Below are 18,028 nucleotides of genomic sequence, written 5' to 3'. Positions count from 1 at the left end.
ATCTCTCTCAGCATTTGTGCATTTCCAATTTGGATGTTCAATTTTTTTTCAAATCCAAACTTGAGTTTTCACTCTCCCATTTTTCTCGTAAACAAAAAGAAAAGGTAAAAAGGTCATAACAAAATGAAATTTTAGAGTTTATGTATGCAAAAAATTGAAAACTATCAGAAATTTAAGTGAAGAAAATTATATCACGCACTAAAAATGAACTCCAAAGTTTTGTTATCCATGTTTGAGAAATTCCACAAGAACAACCCCTAATAGCTTGGTGGAATTTTATAAGAAAGAGATTTCTAATTGATCCTAACATGTTTTAAATGTGGTGGCTATACATGCCTTAAACATGTTGAAGATGCAAATGACCTAATGATCCAAAAATTTCAAGGAGTAGAAAAAATTAAATTTTCAAGTTAACGTGCGGTGGGATATTTCTACCAGAGCCAAACAATCCACTTTTTGCCTATTTAACAAAAAGCGGACCTAACAATCCTGGATCATCGTAAATGTTTTGATCGATTAAGGATGTGTAACGACTATAATGTTTTTTTAAAATGACTTATGGTTTTGGAGTCAAGATTCAGTTAAAAATGCCTCACCCCTCTCTTCCGATGATTGCAAAACCCAATATTGAAAAAACAAAAAGAGAGTTTACAATCCTTAAAAATCACAGATACTTTTGGAATTATCTCTCTCATCATTTGTGCATTTCCAATTTGGATGTAATATTTTTTTTCAATTACAAACTTGAGCTTTCACTCGCCCATTTTTATCGTAAACAAAAAGAGAAGGCAAATAGATCACAACAAAATGAAAATTTTAGAGTTTATGTATGCAAAAAAATTGAAAACTATAATAAATTTAATAGAAGAATATTATTTCACGCACTAAAAATGAATACCAAAGTTTTGTTATCCATGTTTGGGAAATTCCACTAGTAGGTGGAATTTTATAAGAAAGAGATTTCTAATTAATCCTAACATGTTTTAAATGTGTTGGATATGCATACCTGAAACATGTTGAAGATGCAAATGACCTAATGATCCAAAAATTTCAACGAGTTGAAAAAATTAAATTCCCAAGTAAACATGCAGTGGGATATTTACCAGAGCCAAACAACCCACTATTTGCCTATTTTAAAAAAAGTGGACCTAACAACCATAGATCACCGTAAATTGTTTGATCGATTATTGATTTGTAACGGCTTTAATTTTTGTTAGAAATGACTTTTGGTTTGGGAGTCAACACTCAGTTAAAAAGGCCTCAACCCCTCTTCCGATGATTGCAAAACCCAATATATAAAAAACTAAAAGAGTTTACCATCCTTAAAAATCAAAGATACTTTTTGGAATTATCTCTCTCTGCATTAGTACATTTCCATTTTGGATGTTCAATTTTTTTTTAAATCCAAACTTGAGTTTTCACTCTCCAATTTTTCTCATAAACAAAAAGATAAGGCAAATAGATGACTACAAAATGAAAATCTTAGAGTTTATGTAAGCAAAAAATTGAATACTATAATAAATTTAAGGGAAGAAAATTATTTCACACACTAAATATGAACACCAAAGTTTTGTTATCCATGTTTGGGAAATTCCACTAGTACAACTCCTAATAGCTAGGTGGAATTTTATAAGAAAGCAATTTCTAATTGATCCTAACATGTTTTAAATATGGTGAACATATATGCCTAAAACGTGTTGAAGATGCAAATGTCCTAATGATCCAAAGATTTCAAGGAGTAGAAAAAATTAAATTTTCAAGTTAACATGCGGTGAGATATTTACCAGAGCCAAGCAACCCGCTTTTTGCCTATGTTACAAAACGCAGACCTAACAATGATAAATCATCATAAATGTTTTGATCGATTAATGATGTGTAACCGCCATAATTTTTGTTAGATATGACTTATGGTTTGGGAATCAACACGTAGTTAAAAATACCTCGCCTGCCCTCTTCCGATGACTGCCAAACCCAATATATAAAAAACTAAAAGAGTTTACCACCCTTAAAAATCACAGATACTTTTTGGAATTATCTCTCTTAGCATTTGTGCATTTCCTTTATGGATGTTCAATTATTTTTCAAATCCAAACTTGAGTTTTCGCTGTTCCGTTTTTCTTGTAACCAAAAAGGTAAGGCAAATAGATCGCAACAAAATGAAAATCTTAAAGTTTATGTATGCAAAAAATTGAAAACTATAAAAAATATAAGGGAAGAAAATTAATTCACGCACTAAAAATGAACACCAAAGTTTTGTTATTATGTTATGGACTCAATAAGACTGAGTCATCTACTTTACTTTTATTATTTATGTTGCTTTTAATTTCGAATTTTATTGATTTGTAATAAGACTTAAAGGTAGGGGTAGAATTGGGTTTTATAACCCTAACCTATGTTGATGTTAATCACCCTATTTAAGGGGTAAGGATTGAGAAATAAAGGAAGTTCGGAATTAGCATAAACTAGGGTAATTTAGGTTCCTTCTAGGCTCTCTATTCTAGGGTTCTTGGTGTGAACTCTCTTGGGGGTTTTCTGCATCCATTGGGGAGTCTTTGAGGAGATCTTGGAAGGAAAAGGAGGAGGAATCAGCCTTCTCTTCCATGCTGCAATAGTCATCCATCTCTTCCACGAACCAGCAGTGAGGGAAGAAGGATTTGGTTGAGTCTTAGCATCAAGAAAGGGATTTTCGAGTTGCTGAATTGAAGGAGGTCTTCAAGAGGTATTTTTGTCTATCTTTTCCGAATTTAGAAGAGCTAGAGACTGCCCTCTTTACATTCAGCATTGGTAGTTGCATGAATTCAGAAACCCTACTCATTGACGTGAGGTATAAAGTGGGGTTTCATAATTGGATCCTTAAAACAGTCTCTTGCTGGAATTGGTGCATTCATAATTAAGAAAAGGAAACTCCTTTTCAAGGGGAATGAATTCAGTAAAGGGAAAGGGGTTGTTCTTGAGTAATTACAGCAAGTAAACCCTCTTCACATGAATCATAAAAGAGGGGTTTCATATCTGAGTGCTTAAACAGTCTTTTAACTTGCTGGTTGCATCTATAATTGAGAAAAGGAAACTCCTTTTCAATTATAACGTGTGAGGGAAGAAAAAGAGAGTTTCTTTTCACAAAAACGTGTTAAGAAACCCTCTAACAGTGCTGGATTCATATTCAACTCGCCGAGTTACTAGATCCATGGCTAGGGACCATACCAACTTGGTATCAGAGCAGGGTAACCCGGCAGAGAGAAGCACCAATGAATACTTTGAATTGCTTGAAAGAAAATTTGATACTGTCCTAGAGAGGTTCTCAAAAATTGATATCGATATGGAGACCTTGAAGGGAAGGATGGATAGCATGGAGAATGGTCTAACTACTGGCAAGAAATTTGCTGCATTGGAGGAGAAGTTCACTCTCAGTGTGGAAACTTTGAAAGGAAGGATGGATAGCATGGAGACTGGTCTGAGCACTGGCAAGAACCCAATTCCGGGAGACCATTCGCAGATCAGAGGGGGAGATGAGTTTACTAGACACACGAGTTTCTCGGGTCAGCAAGGATCCTTCATTCCGGGGGGACACCTCAACCAGGGGGGAGGCACTGTACCTCTCATTCCAGATCAGAGAGGAGGGGACCATTCGTATAACAGAGGGGGAGATGAATTTCCGAGACGCACGAGTTTCTTGGGACAACAAGGACCCTTCATTCCGGGGGGACACTTCTACCAGGGGGGAGGCACTGTTCCGAGGTATACTAAAATGGAATTCCCTACTTATAATGGGTCAGAAGACCCTTTGATATGGTTGTATCGATGTGAAAAAATTTTTAGCCATCAGCGAGTGCCAACCTATGACCGAGTCAACGTAGCTGTTTTCCACTTACTAGGGGAAGCACAACTTTGGTACCAGCTAGTTGAGGTTGATAGTGAAGTGGTAGATTGGGATGAATTTAAGCGACTGTGCTCTCTCCGTTTTGGTCCTCCGGCTTACAGTAACCCTTTGGGAGATTTGGTTTTATTACGCCAAACTGGGGCCATGGAGCAATATCAAAAATTGTTCCAGGAAAAATTAGCACGAGCCAGCAATATGGTACAAGTGGATCAGCAAGTTGCGCTATTTACAGCAGGACTGACGGAGGCCTTAAAGCTTGAGGTGGAGCTCTATGCACCTGTTGACTTATCCAGCGCTATGAATATAGCTCGTGCTTTAGAATTGCGACAGCAGGCACAGCATAGACGACCTCCAGGGTCAGGGGAGCGTATTCCTCCGAGAAACAACCCGGGTAATACTTTGACAGGGGATCCGAGATCTAGTCATCCTACAACTCCTTATATAAAAAAATTGACAAGTGCTGAGATGGCAGAACGACGGGCTAAGAATCTATGTTACAACTGTGATGAACCATATCGGGTTGGGCATCAGTGCAAAAGATTGTTTTTGATCGATAAGGTTGAAGATGAGGATATCGAGGTGACAGAGGATATGATTGAGGAAGAACCACCGGACATCTCCCTGCATGCCATTACTGGGCAGCAATCGGCCACAATTACTCAAAATGGGAGCGGCTCGACAACTTCCACCAGGTCTATCCAGCTTCCGAGCTTGAGGTCAAGCTCGATCTCCAAGGGGGGGCAGATGTTATGGACTCAATAAGACTGAGTCATCTACTTTACTTTTATTATTTATGTTGCTTTTAATTTCGAATTTTATTGATTTGTAATAAGACTTAAAGGTAGGGGTAGAATTGGGTTTTATAACCCTAACCTATGTTGATGTTAATCACCCTATTTAAGGGGTAAGGATTGAGAAATAAAGGAAGTACGGAATTAGCATAAACTAGGGTAATTTAGGTTCCTTCTAGGCTCTCTATTCTAGGGTTCTTGGTGTGAACTCTCTTGGGGGTTTGCTGCATCCATTGGGGAGTCTTTGAGGAGATCTTGGAAGGAAAAGGAGGAGGAATCAGCCTTCTCTTCCATGCTGCAATAGTCATCCATCTCTTCCACGAACCAGCAGTGAGGGAAGAAGGATTTGGTTGAGTCTTAGCATCAAGAAAGGGATTTTCGAGTTGCTGAATTGAAGGAGGTCTTCAAGAGGTATTTTTGTCTATCTTTTCCGAATTTAGAAGAGCTAGAGACTGCCCTCTTTACATTCAGCATTGGTAGTTGCATGAATTCAGAAACCCTACTCATTGACGTGAGGTATAAAGTGGGGTTTCATAATTGGATCCTTAAAACAGTCTCTTGCTGGAATTGGTTCATTCATAATTAAGAAAAGGAAACTCCTTTTCAAGGGGAATGAATTCAGTAAAGGGAAAGGGGTTGTTCTTGAGTAATTACAGCAAGTAAACCCTCTTCACATGAATCATAAAAGAGGGGTTTCATATCTGAGTGCTTAAATAGTCCTTTAACTTGCTGGTTGCATCTATAATTGAGAAAAGGAAACTCCTTTTCAATTATAACGTGTGAGGGAAGAAAAAGAGAGTTTCTTTTCACAAAAACGTGTTAAGAAACCCTCTAACAGTGCTGGATTCATATTCAACTCGCCGAGTTACTAGATCCATGGCTAGGGACCATAACATATTATTGTTTGGGAATTCCACTAGTACAACCCCTAATAGCTTGGTGGAATTTTATAAGAAAGAGATTTCTAATTGATTCTAACATGTTTTAAATGTGGTGGATATGCTTGCCTGAAATATGTTGAAGATGAAAATGACTTAATGATCCAAAAATTTCAAGGAGTAGAAAAAATTAAATTCTCAAGTTAACGTGCGGTGGGATATTTACTAGAGTCAAACAACCTACTTTTTGCCTATTTTATAAAAAGCGGACCTTACAATCATTGATCATCGGAAATGTTTCAATCGATTAATGATCTTTAAGGGCTATAGCTTTTGTTTGAAATGACTTATGATTTTGGAGTCAACACTCAGTTAAAAATGCCTCGTCCCCCTCTAGCGATGATTGGAAAACCTAATATATAAAAAATTAAAAGAGTTTACCATCCTTAAAAATAACAGATACTTTTTGGAATTTTTGCTCTCAGGATTTGTGGATTTCCATTTTGGATATTCAATTTTTTTTCAAATCCAAACTTGTATTTTTTCTCTCCTATTTTTCTCGTAAACAAAAAGATAAAGAAAATAGATCACAACAAAATGAAAATCTTAAAGCTTATGTTTTCAAAATATAGAAAATTATAAAAAAAGTAAGTGAAGAAAATTATTTCACGCACAAAAAAATGAACACCACAATTTTGTTATCAGAGTTTGGGAAATTTCACTAGTACAACCCCCAACAACTTAGTGGAATTTTATAAGATAGAGATTTCTAATTGATCCTAACATGTTTTAAATGTGGTGGATATTCATCCCTGAAACATGTTGAAGATGAAAATGACCTTATGATCCAAAAATTTCAAGGAGTAGAAAAAATTAAATTCTCAAGTTAACGTGCAGTGGGATACTTACCAGAGCCAAACAACTCACTTTTTGCCTATTTTACAAAAAGCGGACCAAACAATCATAGATCACCGTAAATATTTTGATCGATTAATGATGTGTAACAGCTATAATTTTTGTTAGAAATGACATATTTTTTGGGAGTTAAAAATGCCTCCCCCCCCTGCCCTTCGCTCTTTCGATGATTCCAAAACCCAATATATAAAAAACTAAAAGAGTGTACAATCCCTAAAAATCACAGAAACTTTGTAAAATTATCTCTCTCAGTATTTGTGCATTTCCATTTTGGATGATCAATTTTTTTTCAAATCCAAACTTGAGTTTTCACTCTCCCATTTTTCTGGTACACAAAAAGATAAGGCAAATTGATCACAACAAAATGAAAATTTTAGAGTTTATGTATGCAAAAAAATTTGAAAACAAAAATAAATGTAAGTGAAGAAAATTATTTCACGTACTAAAATGAACACCAAAGTTTTGTTCTCCATGTTTGGGAAATTCCTCAGGTACAACCCCTAATAGCTTGGTGGAATTTATAAGAAAGAGATTTCTAATTGATCCTAACATGTTTTAAATGTGGTGGATATGAATGGCTGAAACATGTTGAAGAAGAAAATGACCTAATGATCCAAATATTTCCAGAAGTAGAAAAAATTAAATTCTCAAGTTTACATGGGGCGGGATATTTGTCAGAGCCAAACAACCCATTTTATGCGTATTTTACAAAAAATAGATCTAACAATCATAGATCATCGTAAATATATTGATTGATTATTGATGTGTAACGGCTATAATTTTGGTCAGAAATGACTTTTGGTTTGGGAGTCAACACTCAGTTAAAAATGCCTCCCCCCACTCTTCCGATGATTGCAAAACCCAATATTGAAAAAATTAAAAGAGTTTACACTCCTTAAAAATAGCAAATACTTTTTGGAATTATCACTCTCAGAATTTGTGCATTTCCATTTTGGATGTTTAAATTTTTTTAAAATCCAAACTTGAGTTTTCACTGTCCCAATTTTCTTGTTAAAAAAAAGATAAAGCAAAAAGATCACAAAAAAATGAAAATTTTAGAGTTTATGTATGCACAAAAAATAGAAAACTATAATAAATGTAAGTGAAGAAAATTATTTCACGCACTAAAAATGATGACCAAAGTTTTGATACCCAGGTTTGGGAAATTACACTAGTACAACCCCTAGTAGCTTGGTGGAATTTTATAAGAAAGAGATTTCTAATTGATCCAAACATGTTTTAAATGTGGTGGATATGCATGCAAGAAACATGTAGAAGATGCAAATGACCTAATGATCCATAAATTTCAAGGAGTAGAAAAAATTAATTCTCAAGTTAACGTGTGGTGGGATAATTACCAAAGCCAAACAACCCACTTTATGCCTATTTTACAAAAAGCGGACCTAACAATCATAGATCAACGTAAATATTTTGATTGATTAATGATGTGTAACGGCTATATTTTTGTTATAAATGACTTATGGTTTAGGAGTCAACACTTAGTTAAAAATGCCTCGCCTACCCCCTCTTCCGACAATTGCAAAATCCAATATAGAAAAAACTAAAAGAGTATACAATCCTTAAAAATCAAAGAACCTTTTTGGAATTATCTCTCTGAATTTTTGCATTTCCATTTTGGATGTTCAATTTTGTTTTCAAATCCAAACTTGAGTTTTCACTCTCCCATTTTTCTCGTAAACAAAAAGATAAGGCAAATAGATCACAACAAAATGAAAATTTTAGTGTTTATGTATGAAAAAAATTGAAAACTAAAATAAATGTAAGTGAAGAAAATTATTTCACTCACTAAAAATGAACACCAACGTCTTGTTATCTATTTTTGGGAAATTGAACAAGTACAACCCTAATAGCATGATGGAATTTAATAAGAAAGAGATTTCTAATATATCCTCACATGTTTTAAATGTGGTGGATATGCATGCCTGAAACATGTTGAAGATACAAATTACCTTATGATCCAAAAATTTCAAGGAGAAGAAAAAATTAAATTCTCAAGTAAACATACTGTGGGATATTTACGTGAGACAACAACCCACTTTTTGTATTTTTTACAAAAAGCGGACCTAACAATCATAGATCATCGTAAATGTTTTGATTGATTAATGATGTGTAATGGCTATAACTTTTGTTAGAAATGACTTATGGTTAGCGAGTCCACTCTCAGTTAAAAATGCCTCGCCCCCCTCTTCTTATGATTAGAAAACCCAATATATATAAAACTAAAAGAGTTTAAAATCCTTAAAAATCAAAGATACTTTTAGAAATTATCTCTCTCAACATTAGTGCATTTCCATTTTGGAGTTTAAAGTTTTTTTCAAATCCAAACTTGAGTTTTCACTCTCCAATTTTTCTCGTACAAAAAAAAGATAAGGCAAATTGATCACAACAAAAAGAAAAATTTAGAGTTTATGTATGCAAAAAAATTTGAAAACTATAATAAATGTAAGTGAAGAAAACTATTTCATGCTCTAAAAATGAACACCAAAGTTTCGATATCCATGTTTTGGAAATTTCACTAGTACAACCCCTAATATCTTGGTGGAATTTTAAAAGAAAGAGATTTCTAGTTGATCCTAACATGTTTAAAATGTTGTAAATATGCATGCCAGAAACATGTTGAAGATGTAAATGACCTAATGATCCAAAATTTTCAAGGAGTAGAAAAAATTAAATTCTCAAGTTAAAATGCAGTGGGGTATTTACTAGAGACAAACAACCCATTTCTTGCCTATTTTATAAAAAGCAAACCTAACAATCATAGATCATCGTAAATGTTTTGATTGATTAAAGAAGTGTAATGGCTATATTTTTTGTTAGAAATGACATATGGTTTGGGTGTCAACACTCAGTTAAAAATGCCTCTGATGATTACAAAACCCAATATATAAAAAGCTAAAAGAGTTTACAATCCTTAAAAATCACAGATACCTTTTAGAATTATCTCTCTCAACATTTGTGCATTGCAATTTTGTATGTTCAATTTTTTTTCAAATCCAAACTTGAATTTTCACTCTCACATTTGTCTGCTAAACAAAAAGATAAGGCAAATGATAAGGCAAATAGATCACAACCAAATGAAAATTTAAGAGTTTATGTATGCAAAAAATTGAAAACTATAATAAATCTAAGTGAAGAAAATTATTTCATGCATTAAAAATGAACACCAAAGTTTTGTTATCCATGTTTGGGAGATTCCACTAGTACAACCCCTAATAGTTTTGTTGAATTTTAAAAGAAAGAGATTTCTAATTGATCCTAACATGTTTTAAATGTACTGGATATGCATGGCTGAAATATGTTGAAGATGCAAATGAACTAATGATCCAAAAATTTCAAGAAGTAGAAAAAATTAAATTCTCAAGTTAACGTGTGGTGGGATATTTACCTGAGCAGAACAATCTACTACTTTTTGGCTATTTTACAAAAAGCGGACCTAACAATCGTAGATCATTGTAAATGTTTTCATCGATTAATGATGTGTAATGGCAATCATTTTTGTTATAAATGACTTATGGTTTGGGAGTCAACACTCATTTAATAAAGCGCACCCCCCCCCCCCCCTTCCCCCTTCCTCCTCCTTTTTCGATGATTGCAAAACCCAATATATAAAAAACTAAAAGAGTTTACAATCCTTAAAAATCATAGATACTTTTTGGAATTATCTCTCTCACATTTTTGCATTTTATTTTTGGATGTTCAATTTTTTTTCAAATCTAAACTTCGTTTCATTCTCCCATTTTTCGCATAAACAAAAAGATAAGGCAAATAGATCACTACAAAATGAAAATTTTAGTGTTTATTTATGCAAAAAAATTTAAAAACTATAATAAATGTAATTGAAGAAAATTATTTCACGCAATAAAAAGCAACACACAAGTTTTGTTATCCCTGTTTGGGAAGTTCCACTAGTTCAACCCCCCTAATAGCTTGGTGGAATTTTATGAGAAAGAGATTTTGAATTGATCCTAATAGGTTTTAAATGTGGTGGGTATGCATGCCAGAAACGAGTTGAAGATGCAAATGACCTAATGATCCAAAAATTTCGAGTAGAAAAAATTAAATTCTCAAGTTAATGTGCGATGGGATATTTACCAAAGTCAAACAACCCACTTTTTGCCTATTTTACACAAAGCAAACCTAACAATCATAGATCATTATAAATGTTTTGATCGATTAATGATGTGTAACAGCTATATTTTTTATTAGAAATGACATATGGTTTGGGAGTCAACACTCAGTTAAAAATGCCTCGCCCCCCTTCTTCCGATGATTACAAAACCCAATATATAAAAAACTACAAGAGTTTACAATCCTTAAAAATATCAAATACTTTTTAGAATTATCTCCCTTAGCATTTTTACATTTCTATTTTGGATGATCAATTTTTTTTCAAACCCAAAATTGAGTTTTCACTCTCCCATTTTTCTTGTAAACAAAAAGATTAGGCAAATTGATCACAACAAAATAAAAATTTTAGAGTTTTTGTTGTGAAAAAAATTTGAAAACTATAATAAATGTAAGTGAACAAAATTATTTCACGCACTAAAAAGGAACACCAAAGTTTTTTTATCCATGTTTGGGAAATTCCACGTGTAAACCCCTAATAGCATGGTGGAATTTTATAAGAAAGAGATTTCTAATTGATCCTAACATGTTTTAATGAAGGTGGCTAGGCATGCCAGAAAAATGTTGAAGATGCAAATGACCTAATGATCCAACAATTTCAAGGAGTAGAAAAAATTAAATTTTCAAGTAAACGTGCGATGGGATATTTACTAGTGCCAAACAACCCACTTTTTGTCTATTTTTAAAAAAGCGGACCTAACAATCATCGATCAACGTAAATATTTTGTTTGATTAATGATGTGTAACGGCTATAATTTTTGTTAGAAATGACTTCTGGTTTGGGAGTCAACACTCAGTTAAAAATGCCTCGCCCCCCTCTTTCGATGATTGCAAAACCCAATATATTAAAAACTATAAGAGTTTACAATCCATAAAAATAATAGATACTTTTTGGAATTATCACTCTCAGAATTTGTGCATTTCCTTTTTGGATGTTCAATTTTTTTTCAAATCCAAACTTGAGTTTTCACACACCCATTTTTCTGGTAAACAAAAAGGTACGGCAAATAGATCACTACAAACTAAAAATTTTAGAGTTTATGTATGCAAAAAAAATATGAAAACCATAATAAATGTATGTGAAGAAAAATTATTTCATGCACTAAAAATGAACACCAAAGTTTTGTAATCCATTATTGGGAAGTTCCACTAGTGCAACCCCTAATAACTTGGTGGAATTTTATAAGGAAGAGATTTCTAATTGATCCTAACATGTTTTAAATGTGGTGGATATGCATACCAGAAACATGTTGAAGATTCAAATGACTCAAGTACAAGAAAAAAATTAAATTCTCCAGTTAGCGTGCAGTGGGACTTTTACCAGAGCCAAACAACCCGCTTTTTGCTTATTTTATAAAAAGCGGACCTAACAATCATAGATCATTGTAAATGTTTTGATCGATTAATGATGTGTAACGGCTATAATTTTTGTTACAAATGAATTATGGTTTTTCAAGTCAACACTTAGTCACAAATTCCTCGCCCCACATGCCCGCCACCCTCCCCCCCCCCCCCCCCCCCCCTTCCCTCTTCCGAGGATTGCAAAACCCAATATATAAAAAAATAAAAGACTTTACAATCCTTAAAAATCACAAATACTTTTTTGAATTATCTCTCTCAGCATCTGTGCATTTCCATTTTGGATGTTCAATTTTTTTTCAAGCCAAGCTTGAGTTTTCACTCTCCCAATTTTTAAGTAAACAAAAAGATAAGGAAAATAGATCACAAAAAAACTGAAAATTTTAGAGTTTATGTATGCAAAAAAAAATTCAAAACTATTATAAATGTAAGTGAAGAAAATTTATTCACACACTAAAATGTTACACCAAAGTTTTCTTATCCATGTTTGGGAAATTCCACTAGTACAACCCCTAATAGCTAGGTCGAATATTATAAGAAGGATATTTCTAATTGATCCTAACATGTTTTAAATGTGGTGGATGTGGATGTCAGAAACATGTTGAAGATGCAAATGACCTGATGATCCAAAAATATCAAGGAGTAGAAAAAATTAAATTCTCAAGTTAATGTGTGGTGGGATATTTACCAGAGCCAAACAACCCACTTTTTGCCTATCCTTCAAAAATCACATATACTTTTCAGAATTATCTCTCTCAGCATTTGTGCATTTCCATTTTGATTGTTCAATTTTTTTTCAAATCCTAACTTGTCCCACTTTTCTCGTAAACAAAACGATCACAACAAAATAAAAATATTAGAGCCTATGTATGCAAAAAAAAATTTAAAACTAAAATAAATGTTAGTGAAGAAAATTATTTCAAGCTCTAAAAATCAACTCCAAATTTTTGTTATGCATGTTTGGGAAATTCCACTAGTACAACCCCTAATAGCTTGGTGGAATTTTATAATAAAGAGATTTCAAATTGATCCTAACAAGTTTTAAATGTGATGGATATGCATGCCACAAACATGTTGAAGATGAAAATGACCTAATGATCCAAAAATTTCAAGGAGTAGAAAAAATTAAATTCCCATGTTAACGTGTGGTTGGATATTTGCCAGAGCCAAACAACCCACTTTTCGCCTATCCTTAAAAAACACAGACACTTTTTGAAATTCTATCTCTCAGCATTTCTGCATTTCCATTTTATATGTTCATTTTTTTTTTCAAATCCAAACTTGTCCCACTTTTCTCATAAACAAAACGATCACAACAAAATGAAAATTTTAGAGTTTATGTATGCAAAAAAATTTGAAACTACAATAAATGAAAGTGAAGAAAATTATTTCACGCACTAAAAATGAACTCCAAAGTTTTGTTATCCATGTTTGGGAAATTCCACTAGTACAACCCCTAATAGCTTGGTGGATATTTATAAGAAAGAGATTTCTAATTGATCCTAACATGTTTTAAATGTGGTGGATAAGCATGCCAAAAACATGTTGATGAAGCAAAAGACCAAATGATCCAAAAATTTCAAGGAGTAGAAAATATTAAATTCTCGAGTTACGTGTGGTTGGATATTTACCAGAGCCAAACAACCCAATTTTTGCCTCTCCTTAAAAATTATCGATACTTTTTGGAATTATCTCTCTCATCTTTTGTGCATTACCATTTTGGATGTTCAATTTTTTTTCAATTCCAAACTTGTCCCACTTTTCTCGTAAACAATACGATCACAACAAAATGAAAATTTTATAGTTTATGTATGCAAAAATTTTTTTGAAAACTATAATAAATGTTAGTGAAGAAAATTATTTCACACACTAAAAATGAACTCCAAAGTTTTGTTATCCATGTTTGGGAAATTCCACTAGTACAACCCCTAATAGCTTGGTGGAATTTTATAAGAAAGGGATTTCTAATTGATCCTAACACGTTTGAAATGTGGTGGATATGCATGCCAGAAATATGTGGAAGACGCAAATGACCTAAAGATCCAAATATTTCTAGGCGTAGAAAAAATTAAATTCCCAAGTTAACGTGTGGTTGGATATTAGCCTGAGCCAAACAACCCGCTTTTTGCCAATCTTTAAAAATCATAGATATTTTTTGGAATTCTCTCTCTCAACATTTGTGCATTTCCATTTTGTATGTTCAATTTTTTTTTTAAATCCAAACTTGTCCCACTTTTCTAGTAAACAAAACGTTCACTACAAAAAAAAAATTTTAGAGTTTATGTATGCAAAAAAATTTGGAACTATATTAAATGTAAGTAAAGAAAATTATTTCACGCACTAAAAATGAACTCCAAAGTTTTGTTATCCATGTTTGGGAAATTCCACTTGTACAATCCCTAATAGCTTGGTGGAATTTTATAAGAAAGAGATTTCTAATTGATCCTAACATGTTTTAAATGTGGTGGATATGCATGCCAGAAACATGTTGAAGATGCAAATGACCTAATGATCCAAAAACTTCAAGGAGTAAAAAAAATTAAATTCTCAAGTTAACGTGTGGTTAGATATTTACCAGAGCCAAACAACCCACTTTTTGCCTATCCTTAAAAATCACAGATACTTTTTGGAATTATCTCTCTCAGCATTTGTGCATTTCCATTTTGGATGTACATGTTTTGTTCAAATCGAAATTTGTCTAACTTTTCTTGTAAAGAAAATGATCTCAACAAAATAAAAATTTAACAGTTTATCTATGCTAAAAAATTTGAAAACTATAATAAAAGTAAGTGAAAAATTATTTCACGCACGAAAAATGAACTCCAAATTTTTGTTATCCATGTTTGGAAAATTGCACTAGTACAACCCCTAATAGCTTGGCGGAATTTTACCTAGAAGAGATTTCTAATTGATCCTAACATGTTTTAAATGTGGTGGATATGCATGCCAGGAACATGTTGAAGATGCAAATGACCTAATGATCCAAAAATTTAAAGCAGTAGGAAAAAATAAATTCTCAAGTTAACGTGTGGTTGGATATTTACGAGAGCCAAACATCAAACTTTTTGCCTATCCTTAAAAATCACTGATACTTTTTCGAATTATCTCTCTCATTTCCATTTTGGATGTTCAATTTTTTTTCAAATCCAAACTTTTCCCACTTTTTTCATAAACAAAACGATCACAAGAAAAATAAAATTTTAGAGATTATGGTTGCAAAAAAATGTGAAAACTATAATAAATGTAAGTGAAGAAAATTATTTCACGCACTAAAAATGAACTCCAATGTTTTGTTATCCATCATTGGGAAATTCCACTAGTAGAACCCCTAATGGCTTGGTGGAATTTTGTAAGAAAGAGATTTCTAATGTATCCGAACGTGTTTTAAATGTGGTGGATATGCATGCCAGAAATATGTTGAAGAAATATGTTGATCCAATAATTTCAAGGAGTAGAAAAAATTAAATTCTCAAGTTAACGTGTGATTGGATATTTACCAGAGCCAAACAACCCACTTTTAGCCTATCCTTAAAATCAAAGATAGTTCTTTTGAATTATCTCTCTCAGCATTTGTCCATTTCCATTTTGGATGTTAAATTTTTTTTCAAATCCAAACTTATCCTACTTTTCTCATAAACAAAACTATCACAACAAAATCAAAATTTTAGAGTTTATGTATGCAAAAAAAATTGAAAACTATAATAAATGTAAGTGAAGAAAATTATTTCACACACTAAAAATTAACTCCAAAGTTTATTATCCATGTTTGGGAAAATCCACTTGTAAAACTCCTGATAGCCTTCTGGAATTATATAAGAAAGGGAATTCTAATTGATCCTACCATGTTTTAAATGTGGCGGATATGCATCCTAGAAACATGTTGAAGATGCAAATGACCTAATGATCCAAAAATTTCAAGGAGAAGAAAAAATTAAATTCTCAAGTTAACGTGTGGTTGGATATATACCAGAGCCGAACAACCCACTTTTTGTCTCTCCTAAAAAATCACAAATATTTTTGGAATTATCTCTCTCAGCATTTGCGCATTTCCAATTTGGATGTTCCCTTTTTTTTCAAATCCAAACTTGTCCCACTTTTCACATAAACTAAACGATGACAACAAAATGAAAATTTTAGAGTTTATGTATGCAAAAAAATTTGAAAACTATAATAAATGTAAGTGAAGAAAATTATTTCACACACTAAAAATGAACTCCAAATTTTATTATCCATGTTTGGGAAATTCCACTAGTACAACCCCTGATAGCTTTGTCGAATTATATAATAAAAAGATTTCTAATTGGTCCTAACATGTTTAAAATGTGGTGGATATGCATGCCAGAAACATGTTGAAGATGCAAATGACCTAATGATCCAAAAATTTGACGAAAAAGAAAAAATTAAATTCTCAAGTTAATGTGTGGTTGAATATTTACCAGAGCCGAACAACCCACTTTTTTCATATCCTTAAAAATCATAGATACTTTATGGAATTATCTCTCTCAGCTTTTGTGCATTTCCATTTTGGATTTCAATTTTTTTTTTAATCCAAACTTGTCCCACTTTTCACGTAAACAAAACGATCACAACAAAATGATAATTTTAGAGTTTATGTATGCAAATAAAATTGAAAACTTTAATAAATGTAAGTGAAGATTATTATTTCACGCACTAAAAATGAACTCCAAATTTTTCTTATCGATGTTTTGGTAATTCCACTAGTACAACCCCTAATAGCTTGGTGAAATTTTATAAGAAAGAGATTTCTAATTGATCCTAACATGTTTTAAATATGGTGGATATGTATGCCAGAAACATGTTGAAGATGCAATAACATAATGATCCAAAAATTTCAAGGAGTAGAAAAACTTAAATTCTCAAGTTAACGTGTGGTTGGATATATTGCCAGAGCCAAACAACCCACTTTCAGCCTATCCTTAAAATCAAAGATACTTTTTGGAATTATCTCTATCTGCATTTGTGCATTTCCATTTTGGATGTTAAATTTTTTTTCAAATCCTAACTTTTCCCACTTTTCTCGTAAACAAAACGATCACAACAAAATGAAAAATTTAGAGTTTATGTATGCAAAAAAATTTGAAAACTATAATAAATGTAAGTGAAGAAAATTATTTCATGCACTAAAAATAAAGTCCAAAGTTTATTATCCATGTTTGGGAAACTGCACTAGTTCAACCCCTAATAGCTTGGTGGAATTTTATAAGAAAGATATTTCTAATTGATCCTAACATGTTTTAAATGTGGTGGATATGCATGCCAGAAATATGTTGAAGATGCAAATGACCTAATGATCCAAAAAATTTGAGTTGAAAAAATTAAATTCTCAAGTTAATGTGTGGTTGGATATTTACCAGAGCCAAACAACCAACTTTTTGCCTTTCCTTAAAAAATCACAGATACTTTTTGAAATTATCTCTCTTAGCATTTGAGCATTTCCATTTTGGATGTGAAATTTTTTTTCAAATCCAAACTTTTTCCACTTTTCTCGTAAAAAAAATGATCACAACAAAATGATAATGTTAGAGTTTATATATCCAAAAAAAAGAAAACTATAATAAATGTAAGTGAAAAAAATTATTTCACGCAATAAAAATGAACTCGAAAGTTTTGTTATCCATGTTTGGGAAATTCCACTAGTACAACCCCTAATAGCTTGGTGAAAATTTATAAGAAAGAGATTTCTAATTGACCCAAATATGTTTTAAATGTGGTAGATATGCATTCCAGAAACATGTTGAAGATGCAAATGACCTAATGATCCAAAATTTTCTAGGAGTAGAAAAAATTAAATTCTCAAGTTAACGTGTGGTTGGATATTTACTTGAGCTGAACAACCCACTTTTTGCATATCCTTAAAAATCACAGATAGTTTATGGAATTATCTCTCTCAGCATTTGTGCATTTCCATTTTGGATGTTCAATTTTTTTTTCTAATCCAAACTTGTCCCATTTGTCTCGTAAACAAAACGATCACAACAAAATGAAAATTTTAGAGTTTATGTATGCAAAAAAATTTGAAAACTATAATAAATGTGAGTGAA

The sequence above is a fragment of the Aristolochia californica genome, unplaced genomic scaffold (genome assembly GCF_029961685.1).
Source record: "Aristolochia californica isolate CCGP_79_NKW_82.1479 unplaced genomic scaffold, dmAriCali1.0.hap1 SCAF_13, whole genome shotgun sequence".
Lineage (NCBI taxonomy): Eukaryota > Viridiplantae > Streptophyta > Magnoliopsida > Piperales > Aristolochiaceae > Aristolochia > Aristolochia californica.
Note: the sequence above shows the minus strand (reverse complement) of the source record.